Raw genomic sequence first — 8974 nt, forward strand, 5'->3', positions numbered from 1 at the left:
CCTGATGGTGCTGGGAACTGAACTCCAGTCCTCTGTGAGAGCAGTACGCACTCAACTGCTGAGCCATCTCGCTAGCACCCCCAACTCCTTATTTCTTTTTCTTTTGGAGGTGGGGTCTCCCTATGTAACCTAGACTGGCCTCAAACTTACTATGCAGTCTAGGCTGGCCTTGAACTCAGCCTCTAGTAGGTGCTGGGAACCATTTTCTGATTTTGAGTTTAAATCAGAAGTTAGTGGTTCAAATTAAAAAATGCTCACTTTAATATCCATTCCAACTCAGATTGGGAATATCCCTACGTTTTGAGTTTAGAGGAAAAGTATCCTTATGAGATAGAAAACTTGGCAGAGTGGGAGGGTGGAGATTGCATGTTGGAGGATGGTGGTCACCTTCTGGAAGGAGAATGAGAAACCAAAGGCCACTGATTCTGGGTCCCTGAGGTGGTTGGCTATAGATAACCCACTCCATGGGTGTGGCTGTCAGGGAGAGGGAAAAGAGGAGGAAGAGGAGGCAGTTAGGTGTTAGGTCTCTGAAATTGTAGAGAAACAGCTGTAGAGAAAAGACAGCCTCATCTGGGACTACTTCCTACCAGGACACTCCCAGGGAGTCATAGAGGGCAGGTCCATTAGATAAATTCACCAAGGAATTTGGTCTACTCAGACACTACCTGTCTGGGGTTGGGAAGGCAACTCATTAGGTTTATTTATTATTTGGTCTTTTTGAGACAGGGTCTCCCTATAGCTCCAACTGGCCTGGAACTCACTATGTAGACCAGGCTGGCCTTGATCTCACAGACAGCCACCTGCATCTGCTGGGATTAAAGGCGTGGTAAAACTTGTTTATTGATCTTAGATTTTATAGAGGAAACGCTATGTTCTAGTTTGCTTTCTATTGCTGAGATAACGTGACCAAAACCAACTTGAGAAGGAAATGGTTTTCAGCTTACAGTACAGTCTTTTATCAAGAGAAGTCAGGGCAGGAACTCAAGCAGGAACCTGGTGGCAGAAACAAGCACAAACCATGGAGGAATGCTGCTTACTGCCTTGCTCCTCTGGCCTGTGACCAGTCTGCTTTTTCGTACAACCCAGGACCACCTACTTGGGGTGGCACTGCCCACCGTGAGCTGAGCCCTCCCACATCACACAACAATCAAGAACATGCCTCACTGATACACTCACAGGCCAATCCAATAGAAGTAATTCTCCAATTGAGGGTCCCTCTTCCCAGGTGTGTCAAGTTGATTACTAAAGCTATCCAGCACAACTGACCCTTGTCAACTTGACACACAAACACATCACTATTACACATAACCTTTCTCTCTTTCTTCTCTCTCTCCCTCCTTTTTCTCCTTTCTCTTCCTTCCCTCCTTCCCTCCCTCCCTCCCTCCCTTCCTCCCTTCTTTCCTCTTTCTTTCGACAGGTTCTCCCTGTAGCCCCAGCTGGCCTGGAACTTACTATGTAGACCAGGCTGGCTTTGAACTCATAGCAATCTGCCTGCCTTTGCCTCCCTAGCTGGGGCAGGTGAGATGGCTCAGTAGGTAAAGGCACTTGCCACCCAATCTGATGATGTGAGTTCTTTCCCATTTGGTAGAAAACGAGAATGACTTCCCCAAGTTGTCCTTTGACCTCTACATGCATGCCACAAAGCCCATGTGCCCACAACCCCCCAACAACAATATCAATAATAATAAATGATGAGAAGCTGGGTGTGATGATGCATACCTGAAATGCCAGTACTCAGGAAGCTAAGGCCAGAGGATTGCTGTAAATTGGAAGCTGCCCTGGGCTACACAGGGAGACCCTGTCTAAAAAAACCAAGCTTAAAAAAAAACCTTTTGAACTCAGCAAATAAAGATAGCTGAGTTTCAAAATGGGTAAAGGATCCAAATCAATGATTCTCCAAAATGTTCTACAAACTGCTACAAGCCCATGAAAAGACTTCTGACTTTCTCTGGACCAGATTTCACATCCAAGGAACCGACCAAGGGTATGACAGAAGGAAAGAATTATTTTTATTTTATTTATTTATTTATTTTTGAGAAAAGATTTCCCTGTAGCCTCAGCTGGACTGGAACTCATTATGCAGACCACACTGGCCTCAAAGTCGGAGATCCGCCCTCTTTTCCTTCCCCGGTGCTGAGATTAAAGCTGTGCACTGCCATGTCTGGCAGAGGAAAGGATTCTTAGGGTCTAAGGCCCCTAATATAGCCTCCACAATGACCAGAGTGATTTTTAAAAATATTTGTTTGTTTATTTATTCACTTATTTATTTATTGGTCTTTTTGAGACAGGGTCTCCCTGTGGCTCCAGGTGGCTTGGAACTCACTATGCAGACCAGGCTGGCATTGAAGTGACATATCCACCTTCCTCTGCCTCTTGAGTGCTGGGATTAAAGGCATGCACCACCACGCCCGGCTAAAATTATTTATTTTATCAGTATTATGCCTGCATGCATGTAAATGCACCTGTGTTGTGCAGTGCCCCTAGGAGCCAGAAGAGGGTGTTGGATCCCCTGTAACTGGAGTTATAGACGGTTGTTAGATACATGTGGGTACTGGGAATTGAGCCCAGGTCTTAAGTGCTCTTAACTACTGAACCATCTCTCCAGCCCCCAGAGTGATTTTTGCTTTAGGGAGTGGGTGGGCAGTGCTGGGATTGAACCTTAGGCCTTGCACAAGGTAGATAAGCACTCTGTCACTGAGTCATATCCCTAGCCCAAGCCAATGAAAAAGTGTTGAATCCTGATGAGACACCACTTACATTAGGGTGCCTATAATAAAAAAGGAGGTCTGGAGATATAAATCAGCAACGGAGTGCTTGACTAAATCTACCAGTGAGGGGCTGGGGGGTGTGGCTCAGTGGTAGAGCCCTTGCCTAGAATCCCCCAGTGAGGGCCTGGGGTGTGGCTCAGTGGTAGAGCACCTGCCTAGAATCCCCCAGTGAGGGGCTGGGGGTGTAGCTCAGTGGTAGAGCACCTGCCTAGAATCCCCCAGTGATAGTCTGGGAGTGTGACTCAATGGTAGAGTACCTGCCTAGAATCCCCCAGTGAGGGGCTGGGGTGTGGCTCAGTGGTAGAGCACCTGCCTAGAATCCCCCAGTGAGAGACTGGGAGCATGGTTCAGCGGTAGAGCACCTGCTTAGAATCCCCCAGTGAGGGGCTGGGGGTGTGGCTCAGTGGTAGAGCACCTGCCTAGAATCCCCCAGTGAGGGGCTGGAATGTGACTTAGCAGTAGGACACTTGCTAATGTGAATGTAAAATAGTCTAATGATGTTAAAAAATGATCTGGTAGTTTCTCAAATGGTTAAATGTAGAATTAGCCATATGACTAATAGGTATATAACCCCACTAATACATATTTATATCTCCAAGAAAAGCAAGGATATCTATTCATATAAAATCTTGTATAAATTTTGGGAATTGAGATTTTAGTTGTTCTTACCATCCTTTCAACCCTGCCCCTCCAAATAAACTATATGAACTTCCCCCTCCTTGGCCTAAGCCCCACCCATGGCCTGGATTCCAGGGAGGGAACAGTTTAGCTACAGCCCAACCTGCTCAGGACCCCAGATTCAGTGACCTTTGGATTAGAGGGTTAGAAGGAAATGTTATGCTGTGGGTCTCTCCCTCCCCTGGAGGGTGCAAAAGTGACGAACGGGGTCAGGACGGCCAGTGAGCACGACGGAAAAGACTTTCCGGGGAGGCAGATTCAGTGATACAGCTCCGTTTATTCAGTGGGGGTCAGGGAAAATATAGTGTGGAGGCAGCAGCCAAAGCTTCAGCTGATAGGTGCTCATAGTATGCTTTATCTTCATGTGATAGGGGGATCGTCTGACTATACGGCAGTGCCTAATTATCATATAAAAAAACCTGGGGGCAGTTTTATTGCAGGTAACTATGCCAAAGGTCATGTTCTGAATAAGGTCAAGCATCCATACTTGGAGGCACTTTCCAGGTAAGTCGGGCAGAGAGCAGGAAGCCCCCGCTGAGAAAGGGAGTCCTCCATATAGCACCAAGCCCCTTAGAGCTATCTGGACATGGAGGACTACAACCTTAGCAGCAGGGTCCCCCTATATTATGCTTTGAGGCTTTCTTATTCACATTTTCTTTTTTAAAAAAATATTTTATTTATTATTTTTATTTTATGTGTAGGAGTGTTTGTCTACATATGTTTAAGTACATCAATGCTGTGCAATGCCCACAGAGGTCAGAAGAAGGCATTGGATCCCCTGGAACTGGTGCTATGGATGGTTGTTAGCGGCCATGTGGGTGCTGGGATTTGAACCCAGGCCCATCTCTCCAGCTCCTTATTCACATTTTCTTAACGTTTTTTTTTGTTTGTTTGTTTGTTTAACATAGGGGCTCATGTAACCCAGGCTGTTCTCAGACTTGCTGTGTAGCTGAGGCTGGCCTTGAATTCCTGATTCTCCTGCCTTCATTTTCTAAGTTCTGAGATCATAACCATGGGCCATCTTATTTATAACAGCAAAAATGAAATCACCTCAAGTGTCTAGCAACTAGTGAATGGATCAACACATGTCATATGCTTGTGTAAGGAAATATTCTTCAGAGATGAAGAATGAATTGGTGGCCCATGCTATCATGTAGATGAGCCTTGACAATACTATGCTAGCCTTGTCTGTTATCCCTGAATTTAGGACGCTTAAGTAGGAGGACTGCAAACTGAAGGCTAGCCTGGGCTGCACGATTAGATCCTTTCAAATAACAATAACAACAAAAGTACAGAGAAAGAGGGGTTGGAGAGATAGTTCAGTGCATAAAATGCTTGCTTTAGAGGACCTGAATTTGATCCCCAGAACCCACATAAAGTAAAAAAAAATGTTAGGCATGGTGGTGTGTACTTGGTATCCCTGTGTTGGGGAAACAGAGACAGGTGGATTCCTGGGGTCTCTGACGAGACAGCCCAGCTTACCTGGCCAGTGAAAGACCTGATCTCAGAAGAAAGGTGGATAGCTAGCACCTGGGAACAACACCCGAGGGTATCCTCTGTTGTTCACATAAATGGGTGTGTATAGCTAGCTGCACACACACACAACCACACACACACAAAGAGGGAAGAAGTAGGAAAGAAGACAGACACAAAAGGCCACATGCTGTGTCGTTCTGTTTATATGAAATGTCCTGGGGATGGAGAGATGACTCGGTGGTTAAGAGCACTGATATTCTTGCAGAGGACCCGGGTTTGATTTCCACCACCCACATGGTGGCTAAGAACCATTGATAACTCCAGTTCCAGGGGACCCAACATGGTCTTCTGACCTCTGTGGGCATTGCACAATATGGGTGCATTTACATGCATGCAGGCAATACAGTCATATACATAAAATAAAAAATTTTTAAAAATGTCCTGAATGGGGCCAGGTGTGGTGGTGCACGCCTTTAGTCCCAGCACTTGGGAGGCAGAGTCAGGTGGATCTTTGTGAGTTTGAGGCCAGCCTGGTCTACATAGTGAGTTCCAGGACAGCTGGGGCTACAGGGAGACCCTGTCTCAAAAAGACAAAAAAAAAAAAGTCCTGGATGAGCAAGTCTATACAGATCTAACACAGCTGGGGAGAGAGGACGGTGCAGGGAATGCAGGGCTACCAGGGCTACAGATGCTGTTTCCCTTTGAGATTCTGAAAATGCTCTGAATCAGAAAGAGGTGATGCCACACATTGTTGTGAATATGCTGTGCACCTCTCAATTGTGCACTCTGCTTTATTTATTCATTTTGGAAGATTGAAACCAGGCCAGGAACTAGCTTCGCATGTACTCCACCCCTGAGCGCCAAGCTCTGTTTCTAGGCCCTGGAGTGCTTTAAATGGGTGGGTATTTTTGTTTTGTTTTGCTCTGTTTTTAAATTTTTTATGTATGAGTGTTTTACCTGTATGTGTGTAAGTGCACCATGTGCATGCAGTGCCCATGGAGCCAGAAGAGGGTGTTACAGATAGTTGTTTGCTGCCATGTGGGTCCTGGGAACTGAACCCAGGACCTCTGCAAGAGCAGCCAGTTCTCTTAATCACTGAGCAACCATCTCTCCAGCACCCACCCCTCCCCCTTTTGTTTGAAACAAGGTTTCAGTGTGTAGCCCTGATTCTGGAATTTATGACCCTCCTACCTCAGCCTTGGAGTGCTGAGATTACAGATAAATTCCACACAGCTGGTCAATCGGGTTAACTTCTAGAAATAAATTACATTGTGTATGTTTAAGTTTAGTGACTTGATGTTATCAGATACATGAGACAGTAAAATGTTACTGTGACACAAATGAACTGTAGCTATGATTGATTGTACAGTTATTATTTGTTTGTGGTAAGAGCAACTAAAAACTCATTTCTCAGGAATTTCAGATACAATATAATCTTATCTGTAACCATCATGTTGCACTTTAGCTTTTCTAGACTTTTCCATCCTTCCTATTGGCAATTTTATATTCTCCACCCTACCTCTCCCTGTTTCCTCTTCCTCTGCAACCTACCATTCTTTATTCTGTATATGAATGAGGCTTGTGTGTGTGTGTGTGTGTGTGTGTGTGTATGTGTGTATGTGTGTGTGTTGGAGGGGGATTCTACATCCATGAGATCATACAGTGTTTTTTCTTTCTATGTTTGACCTATTTCACTGAGAATGTCCTCTATTATCTAAGTAGTGGCAAATGGCAGAATTTACTTTGTTATGGCTGAATAGTATTCCATTCCAACATTCCATCAGTTTCTTTATCCTAAAAGGGTGAATTGTATGGTATGTAAATTGTTTTCTTCATGCAGCTGTTACTAAAAAGGAAAGGGAGATTTACACCAATAACAGAGAGCAGGGAGGCTCATAAGGGTAAGTTTGTGTGCTTTTCTTTCTAGTTGTCAGATAGCTTTAAAAAAAAAAATTCTTTTAATTTATTATTTTTATTTTATGTGTATGCATGTATTGCCTGCATGTAGGTAAGTGCACCCATGTCGTGCAATGCCTGCAGAGGTCAGAAGAGGCTGTGGGATCCCCTGGGACTGGAGTTACCGACAGTTGTTAGCTGCCATGTGGGTGCTGGGATTCAAACCTGGGTCTTCTGCAAGAACAGCCAGTGTTCTTAACCGTTGAGCCATCTCTTCAGCCCCAGTTGTCAGATAGCTTTAAAGAGATTTTAAACTATAACTCTGCCCTGGAAATGTATCTTAGAGAAAAAATTCAAGATTTATAAAAGTGCTTGTGCATGTATGTACACCAAATGAAAATACATTCATTTTCATTGAATGTATGGGCTGGGCTTGTAGCTCAGTGGTAGAACACTTGACTAGCATATGCGAGGCCCTGCCTGGGTTAAATTCCCAGCACTGTTAAAAACTTTTTAAAAGAAGAAACTTAGAAATAATCTAATGGTTCCACTGTAAGGAAATTACAAATTCTTTAAAAATGCAATATTATGGAGTCTTTTTAATTTGTGTGTGCGCACACACCAGGCTCACATGTGGAAGTCAGAGGACCACACTCAGGGACTGGTTCTCATCCGTGGGTCCCAGGGATGGAACTCAAGTTGTCACTCTGGGCGGCAGGTGCCTTTACCCCCTGAACCATCTTGTCCTCCTTGTCTATTTTTCATTTTTGGTTTTGAGACAGGGTCTTGCTCTGTAACCCAAGCTGGCCTGGACCTTGTGCAGTCCTCCTTCCTGAGCCTCCTGGGATTACAGGTGTCCATCACCACATCTCAGTTTTTAATTCTGTCTTTGAGGAGCATTGTACACTAAATGGCAATTTCTTGATTGCATATCGAAGGCACAGCAAGCTTCGTATGGCTGTATAGTTTGGGGTCACATAGCAGGCCCCAGGCAGCTCTTAGCAAGGACTGCTGGTAGGCTAGAGTCTGGGAGCCTGGCTCTTGGAGTGTTCCTAGCATTTTCTGACTAATAAGGTTTGCACACCATGCTCAGATGAAGGGAACAGACAGTGATTTCTCATGAACACCTGCTTCCCTCCAGGATTCTAGAGATTTGGCCTGTGCTAGGCAGAGGGTGTCTTTTTGGTAAGCTCCCAATAATCCAATGGGCTAAGTTGGACAGAGACTGCATTGTTTTTGTTTTTGTTTTTTGGTCTCTTTGAGACAGGGTCTCCCTGTAGCCCCAGCTGTCCTGGAACTAACCAGGCTGGCCTTGAACTCACAGAGATCCACCTGCCTCGGCCTCCCAAGTGCTGAGATTAAAGGTGTGCGCCACCACGCCTGGCTAAAAAACTTTAAAAAAAAAATTTATTATTTTTATTTTATGTGTATTGCCTACATGTGTGAGTGCATCCATGTTGTGCAATGCCACAGAGGTCAGAAAAGGGCTTTGGATACCCCTGGAACTGGAGTTAAGGACAGTTTGCAGCTGCTGTGTGGGTGCTGGGAATCGAACCCGGGTCCTCTGCAAGAGCAGTCAGTACTCTTAACTGCTGAGCCATCTTGCCAGCCCCCCCCAAAAAACTTATTTTTTAAAGATTTAAACAATTTAAAAAAAAAATCTTTTGAGACAGGGTCTCCCTGTAGTCCCAACTGGCCTGGAACTCACTATGCAGACCAGTCTGGGCTTGAATTCATAGAGAGGCTCTGCCTCCCAAGTGTTAGGACTAAAGGTGTGTACCACCATGCCCAGGTTAAACAATTTTAAAAAGTTTTATATGTTTGAATGTTTTGCCTGTATATATACATATATATGTGTATCAGTGTCATACAATGCCCAGGGAGGCCAGAAGAGAGCATCAGATCCCCTGGAACTGGAGTTACAGATGGTTGTTAGCTGCCATGTGGGTGTTGGGAACTAAACCTGGGTCCTATGCTCTCAACAACTGAACCATTTTCCAGCCCCGAGGAAAACTTATTTTTGCTAAACATTTCTGTTCTAGTAAACATCATCTTTAAAAAATTTTATTTATATTCGTGTGTGTGTATGTGTGTGCGTGTGTGCATGTGTGCGTGTGTGCGTGTGTGCGTGTGTGTGCGTGTGTGTGTGTGTGTGT

General features: G+C 44.9%; 1 protein-coding gene across 1 annotated transcript in view; it reads left to right on the plus strand.

Moving 5' to 3' along the window:
* Window positions 1-8974, plus strand: part of Rhpn2 (rhophilin Rho GTPase binding protein 2) — a 68914-nt gene that overhangs the window by 15051 nt on the left and 44889 nt on the right. The window lies entirely within an intron of this gene.

The sequence above is a fragment of the Nannospalax galili genome, unplaced genomic scaffold (genome assembly GCF_000622305.1).
Source record: "Nannospalax galili isolate Female #2095 unplaced genomic scaffold, S.galili_v1.0 scaffold159, whole genome shotgun sequence".
Lineage (NCBI taxonomy): Eukaryota > Metazoa > Chordata > Mammalia > Rodentia > Spalacidae > Nannospalax > Nannospalax galili.